We start from the raw sequence: 9908 nt of genomic DNA on the forward strand, positions 1-9908 counted from the left end.
AAAAAAGACGTCACAACGTGAAGATTCCTGTCTGCACAGCAATCAGGTTAAAAAAAAAAGCAAACAAAACACACAAAAAAAACAACACAATGATAAATTGTCTGTGGTCAAAGTCAAAGGGCTATGGGAGGGTCCTTTTTGTAAAAGTCCAACAAAAAAAAAACACAACAAAAAAAAAAAACCTTTTTGAAAATCTAGCCTTTTTCTCTGCTCATCGTTGCCTTCTCTCCTCTGCTCTCGCGCTTTTCTCTGTCTCTCTATATCTTGTTTGCGGTTAAGCCCCTCCCCCTCCCCCCCAAACACCCCCAAACACCACCACCACCACCCAGCTAAAAAAAAAACACATCCCAGCTTTTCTAACAGTGTCTCTGGTAAAACACTGTTCATCCTCCTCCTCCTCCTCCTCCTCCTCCTCCTTTATTATCTGTGTGCAGAAAAAGTGCGTTTTGCAAAAATGATGCAGAGTCCGCCAAGCCCTTTAACGTGGAGACTGGATTGGAGACCTTGTTTGGCTATAGTGTGCTAGTGCTGTCCTCTCCCCCTCCCTCCCCCTTTCTCTCTCTTCTCTCTGTATGTGTGTGTGTGTGTGTGTGTGTGTGTTTGTTGGTCAGACCCCTCAACAACACAGAAAAGCACTTCATGTTCCTGCAGGAGCGTTGTGTATATGTATGTGTATGTATGCGTGTGTGCGTGCGTGTGTGTGAACTTCAGAGATTCAAGGATTCGCCACTGTCCATATTAGCACACGTGTTAATTAATGAAGCTTGCATTGCATTGATTGGAGTGTCTCTTTAAGAAGCCAGGGATGATGAACAGGATGATGATGGTTGTTGGTGTCGAGGTGTAAAAGCTCCTCACACTCTAAAACACAGAAACATGTCTTAGTGATATTCTGGGTTGTTTTTAGGATCTTATTGTTTTCACAGTGGAAACTCTGGAAAGACAAAACCTCCATGTTGGTTGTGATCCAGCTGTGCTGTCTGTCTGTGACTCTCAGCCTCAAACACATCGGTCCGTACTGAACTTAATTAACTAACTTAACTTCACTAACTTCTAACATGTGTGGAGTTTAGACATCCACAGAAACAAAACACCACCTTGAACAGACACATATATATATATCATAACCACCTCGACTTTGTTAGAATTAAACAAAACAGAGTCAAAAAAAAAAGTTTTAGTTGATTATTTTCTCGCTCGAGTGAGAATTTGAGTTCAAGTCAAAGCAAACAGCAGAGTCTTTAAAGGCTTTTAGACCAGTGTGGGTGGATCTCTGTGGCTCAGAGGGATCACACACACAGACACACACTCACACACTCAGCTTCATGCATGTGGCTGGGATCAAACCCACTGTTGGTTTTTGGGTCTTTTTTCATGGGATTTGTTGTGACAATTAGAAAAAAAAACAAAGAAACATCCCATCACCAGACGTTCTCCTCTTTTAATCGACGGCGTCTTTTTTTTTAATTTCCAGAATCACAGATTTAGATTTTCAGACGGTATGTGAAGGTATCGGGAAGAAAAACTAAGCTGGAATGAAAAAAAAAACCCTCTGGTTCTGTTTCCATCGGTGTGTCTGAATGTACGCACGTGTGTGTTTTTCTGGTTAGCGTGTCATATGTGTGTGTGTGTGTGTGTGTGTGTGTGTGTGTTAACTACATCACTGCTGCTATTGCTGTTGCTGCTACTGCTACTATTGTTGCTACTGCTGCTTCTCATCGCCCCCTCCTCTCCTCTCCTCTCCTCTCCTCCTCTCCTCCTCTCCTCTCCCCTCGGTCCCTCTGTCCTTCTGTCCGTCCTGCCCCCCCCCACCCCCCCACCCCCCACCTCGACTCATCCATAACTAGAAGGAGAGAAAACCTGACCCTCTGCAGTCAAAAGCACAAGTATTGAGACAAAGACCCGAAATGAAAACAAAAAAAAACAAAAAAACATTTTCATTTTCTTACACAGAGAAAGAGATTGTCCCAACACTTTGGCCTTTTGAGCTGTACGGACCTGCTTCAGTACCGACCCGACCCCCCGGGGGGTTCTGTCCTCCTTTCCTTTTTTTTTTCTTACCTTCCTTCCTTCCTTCCTTCCTTCTTTCCTTCCTTCCTTCCTTCCTTCTGTTGTTTTTTCTCTCAGCTTGTTCTGTCTGCGCAGTCATAGCTTGTAAATGGAGGCTATAAAGATGAATTTTATGTTTTCTACAAGGAGGTTTGCATGTTACTATTATGTGAGTAAATAAGGTGCCTAATGTTCATGTTTGAGCAGACCACACCTCCAGTCAAACTGCTGCTCGGGATCCGTGCACGCGCTTTTCGTCTCCGGTTCGACCTCGTCCTTGTCTGGCAGAGTGGAGCAACGTCCAGTTAGCATCAAACCTTAAAACGTTGGAAGTTCTCCCATGATTCTTTGGGGGGGGGGGAACTCACATTTCCTGTTTAGGTCCAGACTGAATCTTCTCCTGCAGAAGAAAACAAAAAAAACACGTCACTGCAACATGAAAGTATACATTTAGTGACTGTTTCCATGTCAACAAAACAACCAATATCGGCTCGCCTCCACCGTGCCAGACAGGAGCGTGTTTCCTCCAGCGACGCGGCGGCTGCAGCCGTCTCGACCGGCCGTTTGACCCACGTGTGGAGCAGACATAGGAACCCACTTGCACTCAAAAAGCTCCCACCTTCGTTGTGCCTCACTTCCAACGGTGCTTTTTTCAGTAGTCTGTCTTTCTTTATGTTTGTTTGTAAGGTGCTGTATATAACTTGAATATATTATGCACATATCCTACCCAATGGGTAGAAACCACAAAAAAAATGTTGTGAATACTGTAATATACTGTATAGACAATATAAGAATTTTAAGAAAGGCAGCATCAAATTTGTAAATGCCTACAAGTTAAAAAAAAAACAACAAAAAAAAACAAAACAAAAACGTACTTTGTCTTTTTTATGAGAAAACATGGTTTGCTTAGAATATGGTTGCAACACAAATACAAACGTATAATATTTTGCTATAAATAAGCGTGCTATGATAAGGATGAGATAACCTCTGGATTAAGGAAGTTGTTGAGAAAAGATATTATTGACTCTTTCTTTTTTTTTAATATTCCTCTTCTAAGAACAAGCCTTCACCGTGCTTGCCATCATTTGGGTTCCGGCTGGTGGATTTTTTGTTTTTATTACTATTGTTATTAGTATTCTTTATTATTTTATTTTCACCATCATCAACTAACAAATGTGTAGTTCTATTACACAGATCTTTTAAAGTAAAAAAAAAAATCAAACATATACAATGTGGAACAGATGAGACGGTGTTAACGCCACACTTTCAGCTGGGTCATGGTTTGTAAAGTTTGTTGGAAAGAAAAAGCAAAAGAAGCTCTCTCTCTTTTAGTTTGACGGGGGGGAGACGCGTCACATGACCACTGCACACGAGAGCCATCAGCACTTCCTGAACGGGGGAAGAAGAATACTGTCTGTAATTCATCCATCTTTCTTTTTCTAAAGATATTTGAGTTAACTTCAGCTGTGTTTTTTTATTTTATTTTATTTTATTTTATGGTATATCTGTCCAAGTATAAACCTGTTGAGCACACACACACACACACACACACACTATATAGATCTGGCTGGATGTTGGGCTTTTTGCTTTCTAGCGTTCCTGCTCCGTCACAACTGCTGAACGGAAACAACAAGTGGTTAATTCCTGTATTTTTTTTGTTTTGTTTTGTTTTTGGTCAAGAAAGGAAAGTTGCACCAGCGTGAACTGTGTGAAAGATGCCATTAAAACTGTCATTTAACTTTTATTTTTTATGATTTTCTTTTTAAAAATCTACATTTACAATGTTATATTTGGCACAATATATTGAAACAGAAGTCATGTTTAATCTGCAGTCATTTATTTACAGTATATATACGTACTGAAAATAACTCCACTGTACAATAACCGCAGAGCATGTTCATTCTTATCTATAGACAATGTACATAGCAACGCGCCATTTTCTCTTCAAAGCACCAAATAAGAGGCAAAAGTTGTGTAGTTTTTTAATTTGGGGAAAAAAAAGATTTAAAAAGTCTCTATTGTAATTTTTGGGTTGGAGCTCGCTCAGCTCTCCTCTTTATGAATAGACCTGTTTTCTGTTTCCTGCACTAGCTTGAAGAACTAGCTTGGGCTCAGACTGACTTCTTCTATTTTGATTTCTGCCCCCCTCCCCCCTCCCCCCTGCCCCAACCCCTCCGCCCCCTGCCCCTGCAGTGTGCTCCCTCTCTCTCCACCTATAACAAGTCTGTAACTCAAAAATGCCGACAACAAGTAGCTGTTTTTATTGTTCCAGATTTTAATAATAATAATAACAATAATGACAATAATAACAACGATAGCATCTACACAGTTTGGTATTCTCTCTCTCTCTCTCTTGTCTTGACAGTTACCATAGGACTGCTTCCATCATGGGTTTTGTAACATCGGTTTGCTTTATTTACAAAAATGAAATCTTTGTCGCCCCCCCAATCCCTCCCACCCACCCACCCTGCCCCCTCTGTGCTGAAATATATATGTATATATATATATATGCACATATATATATACATATGTTGTGTATTTTTTGCCTCTTTTTATTTAAGCAATTGTGATGTAATAGGTTTTAGGCCTAAGGTCTGTTATTGCAATACTTTTACAGAAAAGAAGAAAAAAAAAATCAAAAAATGTTGCTCTAAGTGCTGTTGTAGTCAAAGATTTTATGCTTGTACTTATGCTGTAGTCAAACTGCAGCGTAATGAATAAAACTTTAAAAGTGATTACTCTGCTCTCCCTCTGTTTGTTCCTCTCAGCCCCGTGGATCACACACCACTCAGCCCTAACACTGACACAGGTGGAAAATAACAGAAAATAACTTAATGATTCAGAATACACAAATAATACATAAACACTCACTTGTTTTAATGTTATGGCTCATATGTGCAAGAGATTTCTATCTGGAGCCGGCTCGGTTCACTCACAGGTACCTCTCACACTTGTTTTCTGGGTTTCTGTGTTGTTTGATGATGAGGATGAAGATCAGAGGTGCATCAACACAATCTAAGAGGGTTCAAATGGCTGTTAAAGCAGAAGTAAGCGATCCGGTCGTTTTGGCTAATGCTGCGTTCCAGGCAGGCTTTTGAAACCGTAAATTACAGCTTCAAGTCACAACTTACGACTTTGTAGCGTTCCAGGCAACCCACTCGTGTTTTTCCGACCTGTTTTACCGGTGAAAGTCACTATAACGGCCACTCGTAACTTCTGACCGGTGAACTCGTACCAGTACGTCTTTTTTTACAGTCTATGTACCAGATCGAACTGGTACGACTTCACAGGTCGGAAAAATACGAGTTGCCTTGAACGCACCATAACAGTCCTCGTCCCTACGTCGCCACATTCACGGCGTCCCTTGGCTGCACACACAGCCCTGCATGCCGTTCTCTCTCCTCATTGGATAAAAACTGTAGGATACGATAAATGTTTTCTCCTCGGCTCAGAGCAGAGCAGAGTGACTGACAGACCCGTGTTTCAGACCAAACACTCTATGTAAGTGATTGCTGTCGGAAGATATAACTATTTAAGACTTATATTAACACAAATATATCACTTACTTCTGCTTTAAGCAAAGCCATTTTATTTATGTAGCATTGTCAGTAAAGTTAACCAGATTAATAAAATGCGAAATTGTTCTGAAAAAAATTAAATAAGTCTATATTTCAAGCTTGTTTGCAGCGGAAGCTCCTTTCAATTCGCATTTTGGGGCTTCAATACAAGACGGACATTGCATATGAGCACTATGGAGGTATTTGGATGTTTTTTGGTGTGTCTTTTTGTTACAAAGAAAAGTGGTTTCCATTTGCTACCGTCATATGGACATGCAGTGCTACACGGAGCTCGGCTGTAACTCAGAGAAGCCACGGAGGACTCTGAAATTTCTCCCAGCCCTTAGTCGACATGAGGGTGAGTAGATAATGAGTGCAATTTGAATTTTGGGTGAACTATTCTTTTAAGAAGCCTTTGAGTTGGGACAGCGACGTTGTGATGTAATCGTCTTTCAAATGCTGCCTCCGAAGGCACAGCAAAAACATCCAAGTACCCTAACATGCTAACATACATACAGCAGGTGTATGTTGGGTGGTGTAGCTTGGTAACATTTGCACTAAACACACACTGTAACTGAGGATAATCAGTTAGATTAATTTACTAAATTTCATGATGCTAAAGAACGATTCAGAGGATCAACAACCAACCAACCAACATCAAAATGAAAAATAAAAAGCTTTCCTGGTTTAAAATGTGATCAGTGAACACTCGGAGTTTACTTCTTTCTCCACTTTAAACCATCTGGTTTGAAGTGTTTTTTTATTTGTGATCTCTGTAAAATGCCGTACAAAGAGCTCACCGGCAGCCATGTCCTTCCTCTCAGAGGAGCAGAGAGATGGAAACTATGGTGACTTCTGCTGCTGCTGCAGCTGCTGGAAAAGTTGACCTGACCGACCACATAATAAAATGACTTCAATGCCTCCTTTCCTTTCTTACGTTAGAGGAGGTGAAGTCTCTGATGAGCTTCAGATGAGCTTTTCACCCCCAGATCCGTTGAATCTTTCCCTTTGTCGGAGCAGCAGCAGAGTGAAGGTCAGGTCTGGGTTACATTAAAAATCTCCTCTCTGCAGCCACCTGCGGTTTTTTCTTCTTTTGATTCAGGTGAAAATGACTCACTCAACCCTGTAAGAGTAATGAAATGCACATCTTCACCTGTATATTTCAGCGGTTTATTTATAGACAGAGCCCCATCTGGTTACTTGTCAGACCATTCACCAGGAGTGAAACAAAGATAATGTTAAAAGCACTTAGCCTCGCTTACAACTGCAGAGGGAGTGTGAGCCCCCCCCGCCCCCCACCTCCTGGCCTCTCAGTGAACCGGCTGCTAAATGCTGCAAGAAGCACAACCGTCCTGAAACCATTCACATTTCCCTCTGACTCACTTTCTTCAGACTATACGCACACACACACACACATTGATGTGGAGGGGGAGCTGGCAGACTGGTGAGGCCATGCAGAGGAAACCATGCATACATCAGCTGCAGTTTGTTCAGAGATGAGACATGATGCAGCCTGAGAGTCTGAGGCTGCGCCAGGCTTTTTGATCCACACAGGAAACAGAAGAAAAAGAGGAGGAGGAGGAGGAAACAGCTTTCTAGTTTTCTGCTTCCATATTTTATCAGGAAGCGAAGCATCACGTCCAGTGGCGGCCTTAGACATCTGGGGGCCCGTTTCAATATTTCATATGAGGCCCTACCCTGTTAAACATAACATTATTTGCCAGCTATGTGCCCATGTGTCGCTGATGCTTTAAACCCTGAAAGGACGCAGTAAACGCACTATCCATGCATCCCAGGTACGCACAACACATTAGGCTAAGTGTTAAAATCACTATAAGGGCAAGAAACCAGGGATCTTAACACAATCAAAAACTTTAACAATATTCTGAATTTAAATTGGCAACAAAAGTAATGAGAGCAAAGTGCTCCGTGTTATTTCAGCACCACGACCACGGACAAGGAAAGGACGAGACATGCGGACAGACAGACAGACGTCTACAGGCGCTGATCCTGTCGGTGCTGCGGTGCTGGAGCAGCAGACAGACAGCTGTCTCCTCCATTATTAAAATCTGTAAATAAGCTGCCAATAATATCACATTTTAGTTGTGTTCTCGCTGTGTTTTATTTCTCTGTTAAGTTGGGACGTACTCATAGATCGCCTGTTTGGAGGCATTTTAACCCGAGGAAAAAAAGAAAAGAGGAGGAAAGTGATTGACAGACGTCAATCATCAGGTTACGCAACTGGGCGCACGTCAGGAGGAAAGCAGGAAAAACAAAAGGACATTAGAAACGCTAAGAGAAAAGGAATAATACTGGGAGAAGGAAAACGAGGGTCTATTGGTAGTTTGCGGGCCGTTTTCAAAGGTAAGCTACGTTGTTATTGATATTTCCTGCCGTATTATTAATTAGGAGCGACTAGTAGGCTACAGTCGCGGTGTGGCATGACACGCGCATCAGTGGTTGTAGAGCGGATCAGGGGTCGAGTGTGTGACCGCACGGTGGACAGAGCTGTTTGTGTGTGTGGTGGATGTAGGCCTGTGTGTGTGTGTGTGTATGTTAAGGTGAAACCTAGGTGATGAATTATTGTGCTGTCTTTTACTTGGTGACTGGCAGCTGGGGCCCCCCCTGGTGGCTGGGGCCCGTTTCAATTGAAACGGTTGAAACATAGGTAAGGCCGCCTATGATCACGTCTGCACATCCACTCACTCACTCACTCACTACTTTTCTAGAAAGACAGAAAACCAGCTGCATATGAACTCTGTGACTGACTGAGGTAGAGAAAAATAATCTGTTTTTCTGTGTATAGAGATCATTTTAAGGAGACATATTCTGCCCCTTTTCCACAAATTAAAAATATAAAATCAGCCACTACTTGCCCCGCCCCAACCCTACACTGAAAAAACTCAAAATCTTTCCAAGAATATTTGTCTTGTTTCTTGTCAAAATGTCTCATTTCTAGTCAAAACTAATCTCTTTCCACACAAAAAATAAGACTCATCACCTAAAAAATTAACTATTTTTCACTTGTTTAAAACAAATCTTCACTTGAAATAAGTAGAAAAATCTGCCAGTGAAAGCAAGTTTTTTGTGCTTGTAATAAGAAAGAAAAACTTGCTCCACTATCAGATTCTTCTACTCATTACAAAAATATGAAATGAGTGAAAATATGTTTGAAAGAAGTAAAAAGTGTCTAAAAACAAGCTACTTTTTGATGAGTATAATGGGATTTGTTTTCACTAGAAATGACATTCTGACTAAAAATAAGACAAATATTCTTGGGAGTTTGAGTTTTTGCAGTGTACTGGTACCAGGTAGGGGTGGGATTATGCAAATTCGAAAACTAGTTACATCGTTGGAAGACAACTGAGGGAACAGCTCGTAAAACCATGTGGATTTCCACCTAGGGAGCCTGAAAATTACAGATTTTTTTGTCAATTATCACATTTCGGCAGGTGGAAGGCAAGACAAACACCCAAATATACGTATATGAAAGAGGCTTCAAAAAGGGATATTTCCCTAATATGTCCCCTTTAAAACAGCAGACGCTTGCATTCCCTTCTAGAGAGCTGTTGATTTAACAGAAGCAAACACATTCAACTTCTTTAGTTTATTCCAATTCTACTTTGTTTTGGGTTTGAGACACTGGAAGGTTGTGTCTTTAAGTCATATATACAGTAGATGTTATTGTTTTTCTGCCGACTTTGCACAGACACCTTTGGAAAGCCCAGTCAGATCTGCTGGACAAGTTTCTCCAGGATGGTGGGAGCTTCTCGCAGGATTTTGAAGTCATTAATTCAGAAAAGAAATTACTCTGAAACACAGGGGGAAAAAAGTACTACGATAAATACACAAGTACATTACAAAAACCAAAAACCAGGAAGAAAATTTTATGAAAAATAGGAAGAAATACTTTTAAAACAGAAAAAATATACTCAGAAAGATAGGCGGAGAATGACAATGAGAAATTGAGGGGGAGAAAAAACAGGGGAAAAAATACTACAAAAAAACCCACCAGGGAAACAAACAAACAAAAAAAACCTGAAAAAATACTACAAAAACACAGAAAAAAAACCCAAAAAACTTTTAAAAAATATACTGAACTACTTTTTCCAACTGAACGCTTTTGTGGAGTTTGGACTTTGATTTTTAGACAAAAAAAAGTGTATGAACATGGAAACATGGGTATATATTATCTGCTGACACAACTCTCTAGTGTCTCTGTAAACACTTAAAGGTTCATGTGTCCTACCTGACACCTTTTACACCACCAATACTTCATCTCAGAGGGTTTCCTCCTCCTCC

The sequence above is a fragment of the Trachurus japonicus genome, chromosome 16, assembly GCF_045865225.1.
Source record: "Trachurus japonicus isolate A0001 chromosome 16, Traja_1.0".
Lineage (NCBI taxonomy): Eukaryota > Metazoa > Chordata > Actinopteri > Carangiformes > Carangidae > Trachurus > Trachurus japonicus.